This window comes from Hyla sarda, chromosome 12, assembly GCF_029499605.1.
Source record: "Hyla sarda isolate aHylSar1 chromosome 12, aHylSar1.hap1, whole genome shotgun sequence".
Taxonomy (NCBI): domain Eukaryota; kingdom Metazoa; phylum Chordata; class Amphibia; order Anura; family Hylidae; genus Hyla; species Hyla sarda.
Window position 1 is genome coordinate 53,115,393 of NC_079200.1, and position 15,148 is coordinate 53,130,540.

General features: G+C 46.3%; 1 protein-coding gene across 3 annotated transcripts in view; it reads left to right on the forward strand.

Annotated features, from left to right (window-relative positions):
• Positions 1–15,148, forward strand: part of LOC130296867 (pregnancy zone protein-like) — a 595,153-nt gene that overhangs the window by 313,988 nt on the left and 266,017 nt on the right. The window lies entirely within an intron of this gene.

Genomic DNA, 15,148 nt, shown 5'->3' on the forward strand with positions numbered 1-15,148 from the left:
TTTAAGACACCCTCCAATGGAATCTCTATATTCTAATTTCTTTATTAACAATTCATTCAGTCTCCAATGGCAGGTTTTTCTAGGCGTTGTAGTTGATTTTAATTCCATTATCACTGGAGCATGGTCTGACCATGTTATAGGGAGTATTTTAACATTGTCAACTAATTTGAGGCCTAAAAGATTCCCAAAGAAGGTGTCTATTCTAGAGTGGCTGGAATGAGGATGTGAGAAGAATGTAAACTCTCTGCTATTGGGATTACTTATCCTATAGAGGTAAAAAAAAATGGTATTTTCTCACAAGTTTCCGGAAGGCAGTGGAAAGTCGTATTACTGCTGAGGAAGGTGTGTTATGTAGTACTGAATGTCTATCGGTTGTACTCGAGAATGGGATGTTAAAGTCCCCTCCAATTATCAATGTTGTTGGAAGTAACGTTTCCAGTTTGGAAAAGATATTATTCAGGAATGTTATCTGGGATGAATTGGGTGCGTACGTGTTACATATTGTGAGAGGGACTCCTGTCAGTGTACCCGAGACTATAACCCATCTCCCATTAGGATCTAACATTGTGTTTGAAAGCTGAAAAGGACATGTGCGGGATATCAACACAGCCACTCCACCCCTTTTTTTATCCTGTGTAGCAGAAAATACTGTGGGATAGTATCTAGATGCAAATTTAACCCCTTAAGGACACAGCCCATTTTCACCTCTAGGACGCAGCCCTTTTTTGCACATCTGACCACTGTCACTTTAAACATTAATAACTCTGGAATGCTTTTACTTATCAATCTGATTCCGAGATAGTTTTGTTCATGACATATTCTACTTTAACATAGTGGTAAATTTTTGTGGTAACTTGCATCCTTTCTTGGTGAAAAATCCCAAAATTTGATGAAAAAAATGAAAATTTTGCATTTTTCTAACTTTGAAGCTCTCTGTTTGTAAGGAAAATGGATATTCCAAATATTATTTTTTTTGGATTCACATATACAATATGTCTACTTTATATTTTCATCATCAAATTGACAAGTGTTTACTTTTGGAAGACACCAGAGGGCTTCAAAGTTCAGCAGCAATTTAACAATTTTTCACAAAATTTTCAAACTCGCTATTTTTCATGGACCAGTTCAGGTTTGAAGTGGATTTGAAGGGTCTTCATATTAAAAATACCCCATAAATGACCCCATTACAAACACTGCACCCCCCAAAGTATTCAAAATGACATTCAGTAAGTGTTTTAACCCTTTAGGTGTTTCACAGGAAAAGCAGCAAAGTGAAGGAGAAAATTCAAAATCTTCATTTTTTACACTTGCATGTTCTTGTAGACCCAATTTTAGAATTTTTACAAGGGGTAAAAGGATAAAATTTATACTTGAATTTGTAGCCCAATTTCTCTCGAGTAGGCACATACCTCATATGTCTATGTAAATTGTTCGGCGGGCGCAGTAGAGGGCTCAGAAGCGAAGGAGCGACAAGGGGATTTTGGAGAGTACGTTTTTCTGAAATGTTTTTTTGGGGGCATGTTGCATTTAGGAAGCAAATAAAAAAAACATGGCATACCATTTTGGAAACTAGACCCCTTGAGGAACGTAAAAAGGAATTAAGTGAGCCTTAATACCCCACAGGTGTTTCATGACTTTTGCATATGTAAAAAAAAAAAATTTTTTTCACTAAAATGTGTGTTTCCCCCCAAATTTCACATTTTTGCAAGGGTTAATAGCAGAACATACCCCCCAAAATTTGTAACCCCATCTCTTCTGAGTATGGAGGTACCCCATAAGTTGACCTGAAGTGCATTACGGGCGAACTACAATGCTCAGAAGAGAAGGAGTCATATTTGGCTTTTTGAGAGCAAATTTTGCTCGGGGGGCATGTCGCATTTAGGAAGCCCCTATGGTGCCAGGACAGCAAAAAAAAACGACATGGCATACCATTTTGGAAACTAGACTCCTTGAGGAACGTAACAAGGGATAAAGTGAACCTTAATACCCCACAGGTGTTTCACGACTTTTGCATATGTAAAAAAGAAAAAAAAAATTTTACCAAAAATGCTTGGTTTAGCAAAAATTTTACATTTTTAAAAAAGGTAATAGCAGAAAATACCCCCCAACATTTGAAGCCCAATTTCTCCCGATTCAGAAAACACCCAATATGGGGATGAAAAGTGCTCTGCTGGCGCACTACAGGTCTCAGAAGAGAAGGAGTTACATTTGGCTTTTTGGAAGCAAATTTTGCTCTGGGGGCATGCCGCATTTAGGAAGCACCTATGGTGCCAGGACAGAAAAAAAAAAACACATGGCATACCATTTTGGAAACTAGACCCCTTGGGGAACGTAACAAGGGGTAAAGTGAACCTTAATACCCCACAGGTGTTTCACGACTTTTGCATATGTAAAAAAATATATATTTTTTTTACACTAAAATGCTTGTTTTCCCCCAAATTTTACATTTTTACAAGGGATAATAGCAGAAAATACCCCCCAAAATTTGTAACCCCATCTCTTCTGAGTATGGAAATACCCAATAAGTGGACGTGAAGTGCACTGGGGGCGAACTACAATGCTCAGAAGAGAAGGAGCATCATTGAGCTTTTGGAGAGAGAATTTGGCCATGTGCATTTCCAAAGCCCCCCGTGGTGCCAGAACAGTGGACCCCCCACATGTGACCCCATTTTTAAAACTACACCCCTCACGGAAGGTAATAAGGGGTGCAGGGAGAATTTACACCCCACTGACATTTGACGGATCTTTGGAACTGTGGGCTGTGCAAATTAAAAATTTTATTTTTCATTTTCACAGACCCCTTTTTCAAAGATCTGTCAGACACCTGTGGGGCGTAAATGCTCACTGTACCCCTTGTTACATTCCGTGAGGGGTGTAGTTTCCAAAATGGGGTCACATGTGGGTATTTATTGTTTTGCACTTATGTCAGAACCGCTGTAAAATCAGCCACCCCTGTGCAAATCACCAATTTAGAACTCAAATTTACATGGTGCACTCTCCCTTCTGAGCCTTGTTGTGCGTCCCCAGAACACTTTGCGTCCACATATGGGGTATCTCCGTCCTCAGGAGAAATTGCGTTACAAATTTTGGAGGCTTTTTTTCTTTTACCGCTTGTGAAATTTTAAAGTATGGGGCAACACCAGTATGTTAGTGTACAAAAATGTTTTTTTTTTTACACTAACATGCTGGTGTAGACCCCAACTTTACCTTTTCATAAGGGGTAAAAGGAGAAAACGCCCCCCAAAATTTGTTAGGCAATTTCTCCCGAGTACGGCAATACCCCATATGTGGCCCTAAACTGTTGCCTTGAAATACGACAGGGCTCCAAAGAGAGAGAGCGCCATGCGCATTTGAGGCCTAAATTAGGGATTTGCATAGGGGTGGACATAGGGGTATTTTACACCAGTGATTCTCAAACAGGGTGCCTCCAGCTGTTGCTAAACTCCCAGCATGCTTGGACAGTCAATGGCTGTCCGGAAATGCTGGGAGTTTTTGTTTTGCAACAGCTGGAGGCTCCGTTTTGCAAACACTGCTGTAGGATACGTTTTTCATTTTTATTGGGGGGGAAGGGGTGGTGGGGGGGGGCAGTGTACGTGTGTATATGTAGTGTTTTACTCTTTATTTTATGTTAGTGTAGTGTTTTTAGGTTACATTCACACTGACGGCGGATTACACTGAGTCTCCCGCTAGGAGTTTGAGCTGCGGCTGCTGCAGCTCAAACCTGAAGCAGGGAATTCACTGTAATCCGCCGCCAGTGTGAATGTAACCTGTACATTCACATGGGAGGGGGGGGGGCAAAACTACAACTCCCAGCATGCACTGACAGAACGTGCATGCTGGGAGTTGTAGTTTTGCAACAGCTGGAGGCACACTGGTTGGAAAATACTGAGTTAGGTAATAGAACCTATTACCTAACTCGGTATTTCCCAACCAGTGTGCCTCCAGCTGTTGCAGAACTACAACTCTCAGCATGTACTGATTGCCAAAGGGAATGCTGGGAGATGTAGTTATGCCACAGCTGGAGGCACGCAAGTACAACTCCCAGCATGCCGAGACAGCCATTTGCTGTTCCTGAATGCTGGGAGTTGTAGTTTTGCAAGATTTAGAGGGGTTCAGGCTGGAGATCACTGACAGTGGTCTCTAAACTGTGGCCCTCCAGATGTTGCAAAACTACAAATCTCAGCATGCAAAGACAGCAAACTGCTGTCTGAGCATGCTGGGAGTTGTAGTTTTGTAATATCTGGAGGGCTACAGTTTAGAGACCACTGTCAGTGATCTCTAGCCTGAACCCCTCTAAATCTTGCAAAACTACAACTCCCAGCATGCCAACACAGCAAACAGCTGTCAAGGCATGGTGGGAGTTGTAGTTTTGCAACATCTGGAGGGCGACAGTTTAGAGACCACTCTCTAAACTGTCGCCCTGCAGATGTTGCTAGGCAACAGACTCCTGGACACGCGGCGTCATACTCACCTCCACCGCCGCCGTGATCACAGCCGCCGCCGTCATCTGGAGCTCCGCCGCCGGGTAAGTGACCGCCGCTGCCGCTGCCGCCGCCGCCTCTACTGCACGGTTCCCCCCGCTGTGCCCGGACACCGATGGGCGGGCATAGCGCGGGGAACCGAACTTTAACCCCCCCGCCCCCAGTCTGCTATTGGTCGGCCGCTCCGCTGATCAATAGCAGGGATAGGAGGGGTGGCAACCCTGCCACCTCACTCCTATCTCTTTAAGGGGGAATGAGGGTGTCATACATGTATGCCATGGGTCAGCTCCCATTCTATAACGTGGGGCCACGGCGTGGCCCCTCGTCATAGCGGGTCGGGCCTGGCACATAGCAATGGCCAGGACCCGTGGCTAATAGCGCGCGGCAGTGATCGCGGTACCGCACGCTATTAACCCTTTAGACGCGGCGTTCAAAGTTGAATGCTGCATCTAAAGTGAAAGTAAACTAATGCCGGTTAGCTCAGGGAGCTGCTCGCGATCGCCGCGGCAAAATCGCGGCATCCCGAACAGCTTACATGACAGTCGGAGGATCCCTACCTGCCTCCATGCTGTCCGATCGCCGAATGACTGCTCCGTGCCTGATATCCAGGCAATAGCAGTCAAGCGGCAGAATCATTGATCACTGGTTTCCTATGAGAAACCAGTGATCAATGTGAAAGATCAGTGTGTGCAGTGTTATAGGTCCCGATGGGACCTATAACACTGCAAAAAAAAAGTGGAAAAAAAAGTGAATAAAGATCATTTAATCCCTTCCCTAATAAAAGTTTGAATCACCCCCTTTTCCTATTTAAAAAAAGAAACAGTGTAAATAAAAATAAAAATAAACATATGTGGTATCTTCGCGTGCGGAAATGTCTGAATTATAAAAATATATTATTTATTAAACCATACGGTCAATGGCGTATGCGCAAAAAAATTCCAAAGTCCAAAAAAGCGTATTTTTGGTCACTTTTTATATCATGAAAAAATAAATAAAAAGCGATCAAAAAGTCCAATCATTACAAAAATGGTACCGCTAAAAACTTCAGATCACGATGCAAAAAATGAGCCCTCATACCATCCCATACACAGAAAAAAAAAAAAGTTATAGGGGTCAGAAGATGACAATTTTAAACATATAAATTTTCCTGCATGTAGTTATGATTTTTTCCAGAAGTACAATAAAATCAAACCTATATAAGTAGGGTATCATTTTAACCGTATGAACCTACAGAATAAAGAGAAAGTGTCATTTTTACCGAAAAATGTACTGCGTAGAAATGGAAGCCCCCAAAAGTTACAAAATTGTGTTTTTTCTTCAATTTTGTTGCACAATGAATTTTTTTTCCGTTTCTCTGTAGATTTTTGCGTAAATGACTGATGTCATTACAAAGTAGAATTGGTGGCGCAAAAAATAAGCCATTATATGGATTTTTAGGTGCAAAATTGAAAGAGTTATGGTTTTTTAAAGGTAAGGAGGAAAAAATGAAAGTGCAAAAATGGAAAAACCCTGGGTCATGAAGGGGTTAAGAAATTAAAAAGTTAGTGTAGGCATGCCTTACAAGCAGGTAGAAAAAGAACAGTTGGGAGAAATGGCAGGATGCAAAGCAAAGTTTTGTTGGGACAGATTTTGGGTGTGTTCTCGCCCATTAAAAAATTTACTTTAGGGGGGCGTGTCTAGCCATGGTTGTATGAGGATGTGCTGCTGAGGAGCTCCTGCCTGCCGTTAGCTATTTTTGCCCTTCTTGTGCTGTGCCTATGGGGAATAGATCGCGGAACAAAAAGAAGAAGGTCTCTGGCATCCCCCCACCACTTCCCATGTCTCTCGACATTTACTTTACCCGGGCCCAGCCCTCCCGCACGGGGACCCCGCTGCCTGCTCTGATGCCCGGCGCCATCTTGGAACAGCGGAGCGGTACACGCACGGCCCCTCCGGCAGCCAAGGCTCTGATACAAGGCCGCACTGAAGAGGAGTGCGCCCGCCCTCGGGATCATCACTGCTCCCCTCCGGTGCTCCTCCGGCCATCCCTTCTGAAGCGCTGCGTCCTCCGGCTCCTGCCCCTGCTCTCCAGCCCTCCGGCTCTCCCAGGCAGCAAGATGGCGGCACGCAGCAGGCCCACCTTTCTGACGTGGCTCCCGCTCTGCTTGTGTGCGGTCTAGAGCCTGGACCCTCACGGAGCCAGGTAAGAGGAACCCCTGAGAGATCCCCAGCCATGGAGGTGCTTCCTGTCAGCGGTCCCCCCACATTGGACTTGCTCACAGGGGATACCCTGTTAACCCCCACGGTACCTCACCTACAGCCTCCACTAGGCCCATCCCCACCCTCCTGGAGGGGCACTACGGCTATGCTGCATCTGGATGTCCCTCTCCGGAGACCCGAGGGGGCTTCTCCCCCAGGGTCTCCCCAAGTACCTCCTACAGCCACCATCTCTATTACCTGCTGGCCTGGTAGCTGGGTCACCTTCCCCCCCATGGGTGTCTGGCTCTTCCTGGGCTGCTGGCTCACATTCTGCCTCATCATCTCCTGCAGGGTCTGCACTAGCTGCCTCCCCTCCGGCCTCTGCACCTTCCAGCCAGGGGCCATCACCCTCGCCCCCTCCTGGCCCTCAACTGCCTCCCACACACCAGGAGGTAGCCTGCAGCTTGGATGCCACCCCACCACTTTTCCGCTCTTTATGCATTGTGATGTGGTAGTGCCTCCTGCCATTGCGGCCTCTGCTCCTATCACTCTGGCCGACCTACAGTCGTTGGTACAGTCTCTCCCAACTAAAGATGATATCTCTACACTGACCCGACAGGTGGTCCTCGAATGCAAGCAAGAATTTGCACAACTACGTTCAGAACTTTCCTCTGTGTCTGCCAGGGTGGAGACCGTGGAGGCGGCACAGGACTCTACTTTAACCTCCCTTCAGGCTTTGCAGGCTGTAGTGAGTGGCCACACTGACCAATTGTTCCATCTTCAGCAACACTTGGATGATATTGAAAATCGTAGCCGCAGGAACAACATCAGAATCCGTGGTTTGCCAGAGGTGATGTCATCTGGGGAGCTGTGGGAGGCCCTTCCTGCTATTTTCAATGACCTCCTAGACAGGCCTCCTGAGGCGCACAGAGAGATGGACCGAGCACATAGAGCTCTGCACCCACCGAGCTCTGACGACCGCAATCCAAGAGACGTAATCTGCCGGATACACTTTTATGCCCTGAAGGAGGATATTTTGCGACGTGCGAGAAGACGTCGACAGATCACCTACAAAGACGTCCCTGTCCAGTTGTACCCCGATCTCTTACGCCATACACTGGCCCAACGAGCTGCTCTTAAGCCCCTTCTGCAGGTCCTGCGTGACAGGGACTTTCCGTACCGCTGGGGTTTTCCTTTCTCCCTCACAGTGCGCAATAGGGTGCGCGTGGTGTCCCTGCGCTCTCCGGAGGATCTTCCCAGCTTTCTCCAAGCCCTGGATTTAACTGAGGTGGTGCTTCCGGAATGGCCTTGGTTGCATTCCCCTCCGTTCCAACGGCCAGTCCCGCCCCCTACTTCACCTCCGGCGAGAGCCCCTCGCTCTGGACTCCCTCCTAGAGACTCTCGCAGACCCCGAGTGGCCCCTCAGTCTCCCCAGTCGCAGCTGCCCTCGGTGGCTGCTGCTTCTCGTAGGGCCTCGCAACCTCCCACTTGATCTTTCCACTAGAAATGTGCTATTTAGCAGTTGATTGCTCATTTTTATTAATGTTATCTTCTGGTGCTACTGATAGTTGCCATTTGGGGATTTGGGATTATTGTATTAGAAACTGTAATGTCACTATTCTCTCCCCAGTGCCTCTAATTGTGCTTTTTGTATGTTTTCCCCCCTTTTCATCTGACTCATTTTCATTGTCCTCTAGCACTTTTGGGCTCTTTTCAGCTACTGTTACATATTCAGCAGTGTAGTGGGTTCTGTCTCTCTCGCTACCTGACTAACTTTAACCCCCTATAGGTATAGGGCTCCTGGGGACGATCTGGTCCTTGGGACTTCTTCCCTCCTTTACTACTTATTGTTCTTGTTAGTTTCCGCAGCAGTAGTCTCTTCTCTCTGTCTGTCTACTGCTTATTTCGTTACCCCTCTTTTTTCTTTTCTTTTCTTCTTTCTCTTCTCTCTTGTTTTGTTGGTCTGTCTTGTGTAGGTGTTTGCTGCTCTTGTTGTTTACTTGTTCTCCTTTTGTGTTGCTCCTTTTTGTTTTTCCCCCTTGTCTTATCCCTGTGTTTTGTTTCGCCCCCCCCCCTTTTTTTTTTATCTGACCCCCTATAATAGCACCTCATTCCTGTACTAACTCTGGTTTTTGGTTTTCTCTCGGTTTCTCTGAGTTTCTCATGGCAGATCTCAAGATTATTTCTTTTAATGCCAAAGGTCTCAACACCCCGGAAAAAAGGGCTCAGATCCTTCACCATTGTCACAAGCAACGGGCTCATCTGGTATGTTTTCAAGAGACACATTTTAAGGTAGGCCACACACCCTCTCTCAAACATCCACACTACACCTCCTGGTTCTGTGCTGACAATCCTCTGTCCAGATCCTGTGGGGTGGCGATCGCCATTCACAAGTCTCTTCCCCATCAGGTTCTGAACTGTATGATTGCCCCGGATGCACGTTACTTTATCTTTTCTTTAAGTATTGGGGGACACGAATTCACGATTCTTAATGTCTACTGCCCGAATCTCCAACAGATCCCCTTTTTGCTTGACTTTATTGATGTTGCTCTCTCGCTACTTAGGGGCACTGTTGTCTTATGTGGTGACCTTAATCTTACTTTGCGAGGAGGTAGAGGAAGAAGGACCAACGATAATCCAGGCACTGCTAGCTCAAAAACACCGGAGGCAATGGGTTATAGATGAAAGATCCTTGAGATCTATGCAAAAAAGCATATCACCCACGATATAATCTGGGTACTGTAGTGCGAGTCGCTGCTATGCCGATGGGTTGCAGGAGGAAACAAGTCGTCCTGGGAGTCAATATTAGAAGTAGAGCAGGAAAAAACCCTCAGGTATGGCGCTGCAGACTCTTGTAGACAGATGAGGCGGATGCCAAAGGTAATAGGAAAGTCCTCAGCAGGACATTTTATTTAAAAAAAACAATAAAATGGACAAGATGACGCGTTTCGAGGGTAAACCCCTCTTCATCAGATCAGCATAACATACATAGGACACATGGCAAGTTTAAATACAATGTGAAATGGCGCCAAAAACGCAAAGTGGGCGTGGCTAGAATGGTCAAAGGTCACTACAGGTGTTGCCCTTACACACCTAGCATAGAATCAACAATCATAAAAACATGAAAATATAGTAAGGAAAGGATGTACAATTGTATAGTGTGAACCATGGTAGGCTAAAGGGGTGGATGTATAAGTGCAGATAACGGCAGCACTCATCCCGAGATGATTGCTAGGGACGCGTCGCTAACCACATGGGAGGCGGGGGGATAGAGCCAATCAGCGACGTACAGCTGCATTGACCCATCAGCGGACTGCGCGGTTCGGCCAATCAGCTGGCACTGCCGCGCTGTTTGCAGGAAGCGACGCGTCCCTGCTGGTTGTTAGGGACGCGTTGCTATGAATGGGATGATGGAAGCGAGGCCGTCATTTACAAAGGTCAGAGTTACTAGCCCTACCCCGTGACAAAAGGGGCGGAACATGATAAATAGGCAGCGCGATTAGAACTAGAAAAACACTCATAGGGGTGGGCTAAAAGTTAAGGGCCTACAGCAGTTGCAAATGGACTGCCAGAAATAATAAAATGTAAAGAAAAAGAGGGTGGGGGGATAAGGAGGGGGAGAGGAAAAGGGAGATTAATAGGAATGGATCATAGACCCATGATTATCAGATGAAGCGTGTCTAGAGAGCCATAATAAATCAGGGCATAGGGGTAACATAACCAAAATGTAAGAATATATGAGTGGTAACAGAACCATAGCTGTCTATGACAAGTATACACATAGAAGTGTAGAATAAAATAGATAAGATGGTTTTAATATAATGATAATAAAACCGGACGTAACCTCGTTGAAAAGAGTGTGACATATAAAGCAGAAGCCCAAATGTCTAAATGGTAAATTAGATAAAAGAATAACAGTATATAGAAAAATACGGTAAAAAAAATTGATATAAAATGAAAGTAAAGATATAAATGTAAATATTATAAATATGGATATAAATCTATACCGTATATACTCGAGTATAAGCCGAGTTTTTCAGCACGATTTTTTGCTGAAAACACCCCCCCTCGGCTTATACTCGAGTGAACTCTCCAGCCGTAGTGGTCTTCAACCTGCGGACCTCCAGAGGTTTCAAAACTACAACTCCCAGCAAGCCCGGGCAGCCATCGGCTGTCCGGGCTTGCTGGGAGTTGTAGTTTTGAAACCTCCGGAGGTCCGCAGGTTGAAGACCACTGCGGCCTTCGACATCATCCAGCCCCCTCTCACCCCCCTTTAGTTTTGTACAGTACTCACCTCCGCTTGGCGCTGGTCCGGTGCTGCAGGGCTGTCCGGAGAGGAGGTGGTCCGGTGGGATAGTGGTTCCGGGCTGCTATCTTCACCGGCCTCAGAATAGTCACGTTGCTTTGACAACGACGCAGAGGTACGTTCTTTGCCAACGTACTTCTGTGTCATTGTCAAGGCAACGCCTCTATTCCGGGCCGGAAGCGCGGAGAAGAGGCGCCCCCGGTGAAGATAGCAGCCCGGAACCACTATCCCACCGGACAACCTCCTCTCCGGACAGCCCTGCAGGACCGGACCAGCGCCGAGCGGAGGTGAGTACTGTACAGAACTAAAGGGGGGTGAGAGGGGGCTGGATGATGTCGAAGGCCGCAGTGGTCTTCAACCTGCGGACCTCCGGAGGTTTCAAAACTACAACTCCCAGCAAGCCCGGACAGCCGATGGCTGCCCGGGCTTGCTGGGAGTTGTAGTTTTGAAACCTCTGGAGGTCCGCAGGTTGAAGACCACTGAGGGCGGATGATGAGAAGAGGATGATGAAGGGGGGTGTGTGGGATGATTACAAGGGGATGATGAAGGGGGGGGGGGTGTGGGATGATTACAAGGGGATGATGAAGGGGGGTGGGGATGATGACAAGGGGATGATGAAGGGGGGATGTGTGGGATGATGACAAGGGGATGATGACAGGTGATGATGATGAGGGTCTGGATGATGACAGGCGGTGATGATGATGAGGATGTTAATGACGGGTCTGGATGATGACAGGGGGGGATGATGTATTTCCCACCCTAGGCTTACACTCGAGTCAATAACTTTTCCTGGGATTTTGGGTTGAAATTAGGGGTCTCAGCTTATACTCGGGTCGGCTTATACTCGAGTATATACGGTATATGTATAAAATTCATGGATATAAAATCAATATTAACAAAAGGGAAATCAATATAAATATAAATGTCATAAATATAAAATTTAGAGATATGGAGTAAACAAACCCATTATAAATACGCAGTGTTGGGATGTTAGTAAAACCACATAGAAGCACACGGTAAATAAGATGCAAAATATGTTAAAATGTAAACACTCGATAAATTAGTGAGTAAATATTGGACCAAAAGTATATATAACAAATATTGAGTAATTGATACAAGAGAAACAGATAACCCTGTGGACAGATAATAATAATATTGGTGAGGATTACAGGGAGCATTCAATAAGTTCATTAAGGCCTCCGGGTGAAAGAGTTTTGAGTTTATAGATCCAAAAGTTCTCTCTTTTCCTCAATGTACTGAATCTTTGCGGGTCCTCTTTTGAGATGCCTTCATAGTTAGTACGGTCGAAAAAAGACATATGTCCATCAAGTTCAACCAGGGAATTTAAGGGGTAGGGGTGTGGCGCGATATTGGGGAAGGGATGAGATTTTATATTTCTTCATAAGCATTAATCTTATTTTGTTCCAGGAATGTATCTAATCCTGTATTAAAGCTGTGAATTGTTCCTGCTGTGACCAGTTCCTGAGGTAGACCGTTCCATAAATTCACAGTCCTCACGGTAAAGAAGGTGTGTCGCCCCTTGAGACTAAACTTTTTTTTCTCCAGACGGAGGGAGTGCCCCCTCGTCCTTTGGGGGGGTTTAACCTGGAACAGTTTTTCTCCATATTTTTTGTATGGGCCATTAATATACTTATATACGTTTATCATATCCCCCCTTAAACGTCTCTTCTCAAGACTAAACAATTGTAACTCCTTTAATCGCTCCTCATAGCTAAGATGTTCCATGCCCCATATTAGTTTAGTCGCGCGTCTCTGCACAATTTCCAACTCCGCAGTGTCCCTTTTATGGACAGGTGACCAAAACTGAACAGCATATTCCAGGTGAGGCCGTACCAATGCTTTATAAAGGGGGAGTATTATGTCCCTGTCCCTTGAGTCCATGCCTCTTTTGATACATGACAATATCCTGCCGGCTTTGGAAGCAGCAGCCTGACATTGCATGCTATTCTGTAGTCTGTGATCTACAAGTACACCCAGATCCTTCTCTACCAGTGACTCTGCCAGTTTAATCCCCCCTAAGACATACGATGCATGCAGGTTATTAGTACCCAGATGCATAACTTTACATTTATCCACATTGAACCTCAATAGGTGTAACCGTAATGCATCGGAAATCTTGCTTGTGTACCTGAAGAAGGTGTCTGGAGACACTGTGTAGCAATAAACCATGAACGGTGTTGCTACGATGTTTGTTAATTCTTTCCCGTAGGCAATGGATGGTACGGCCCACATATTGGAGTTTGCAAGGGCATTCCAGTAGGTATATCACATATTGAGAGGAACAGTTTAAAAAGGTTTTGATATTAAAATGCTCGCCTGTTTTGGTGGACGTGAATTTTTTAAAGCGATTATTAATACTGGCACAACATTTACATCTTGTGATGCCACATTGATAGCTACCTATACTGGTCAAAAAATTATTAGTCTGGCCAGAAGTAGCAGCTCTTAGTCTGCTAGGGGCGACTATATTGCGTAGAGTGCGCCCACGTTTAAAAGTGACCGAGGGTTTGTGGGGTAGAATGTCACATAGGTAGGGATCTTTTAATAGCATCGGCCAGTGTTTGGATAGAATTTCCTTAACCTGCGTATGTTCCCGTGTGAAGGTGGTAATAAAATTGGAGGACCAGTCATAGTTTTTGGAATTGTTGCGTGTTGTTTTAGACAGACATTCGGCTTGTGTCTGTAAGCTGGCCTTCTTGTATGCCGACTCTATAATGGCCTTAGGATATTTTTTCGCTTTAAAGCGAGTTTTAAAAGTGTTGCTCTGGAGTTTGAAATCTTCCAAAGAAGAGCAGTTCCGTCTAATTCGCTTGAACTGACCTTACGGGATGTAAGAAATCCATTTTTTGTAATGGGAGCTAGAAAAGTCCAAATAGCTATTGCTATCTACCTCCTTGAAAAAAGTGCGATTGCTTAGTCTATTGGCTTTGTCATGAAATACGACAACATCTAGGAATTCTACATTATTGTGAAAGATATTATGAGTAAAATGAAGTCCCCATGTGTTGGTATTAAGATCATTTAAAAACTCTTCAAGCTGTGGGGAGCTCCAAATCTGACCCACTCCATTTTTTTCACGTGTTGTTGTCACGATTCGGCTGGCTGGAGGTGGATCCTCTGTGCCAGAGAGGGATTGGCGTGGACCGTGTTGGTGGACCGGTTCTAAGTTACTACTGGTATTCACCAGAGCCCGCCGCAAAGCGGGATGGTCTTGCAGCGGCGGTAGCAACCAGGTCGTATCCACCAGCAACGGCTCAACCTCTCTGACTGCTGAAGATAGGTGCGGTACAAGGGAGTAGACAAGAGCAAGGTCGGACGTAGCAGAAGGTCAGGGCAGGCAGCAAGGATCGTAGTCAGGGGCAACGGCAGGAGGTCTGGAACACAGGCTAGGAACACACAAGGAAACGCTTTCACTGGCACAATGGCAACAAGATCCGGCGAGGGAGTGCAGGGGAAGTGAGGTATAAGTAGGGAGTGCACAGGTGAACACACTAATTAAGCCTGCTGCGCCAATCAGTGGCGCAGTGGCCCTTTAAATTGCAGAGACCCGGCGCGCGCGCACCCTAAGGAGCTGGGCCGCGCGCGCCGGGACAAGACCGACGGGGAACGGGTCAGGTATGGGAGCCGGCATGCGCATCGCGAGCGGGCGCCTCCCGCATCGCGAATCCCATCCCGGCTGAGAGAGATATTGCAGCGCACCCGGTCAGCAGGTCTGACCGGGGCGCTGCAAATGCGAGGATGTTGCGAGCGCTCCGGGGAGGAGCGGGGACCCGGAGCGCTCGGCGTAACAGTACCCCCCCCCCTTGGGTCTCCCCCTCTTCTTGGAGCCTGAGAACCTGAGGATAAGACTTTTGTCTAGGATGTTGTCCTCAGGTTCCCAGGATCTCTCTTCTGGGCCACAGCCTTCCCAATCCACCCAAAAAAATTTTTTTCCTCTGACCGTCTTGGAGGCCAGAATCTCCTTCATGGAGAAGATGTCAGAAGATCCGGAAACAGGAGTGGGAGAAACAAGTTTGGGAGAGAAGCGGTTAATGATGAGTGGTTTAAGGAGAGAGACGTGGAAGGCATTGGGAATACGAAGAGAAGGAGGAAGAAGGAGTTTGTAAGAGACAGGGTTAATCTGGCACAAGACTTTGAAGGGACCAAGATAGCGTGGTCCCAG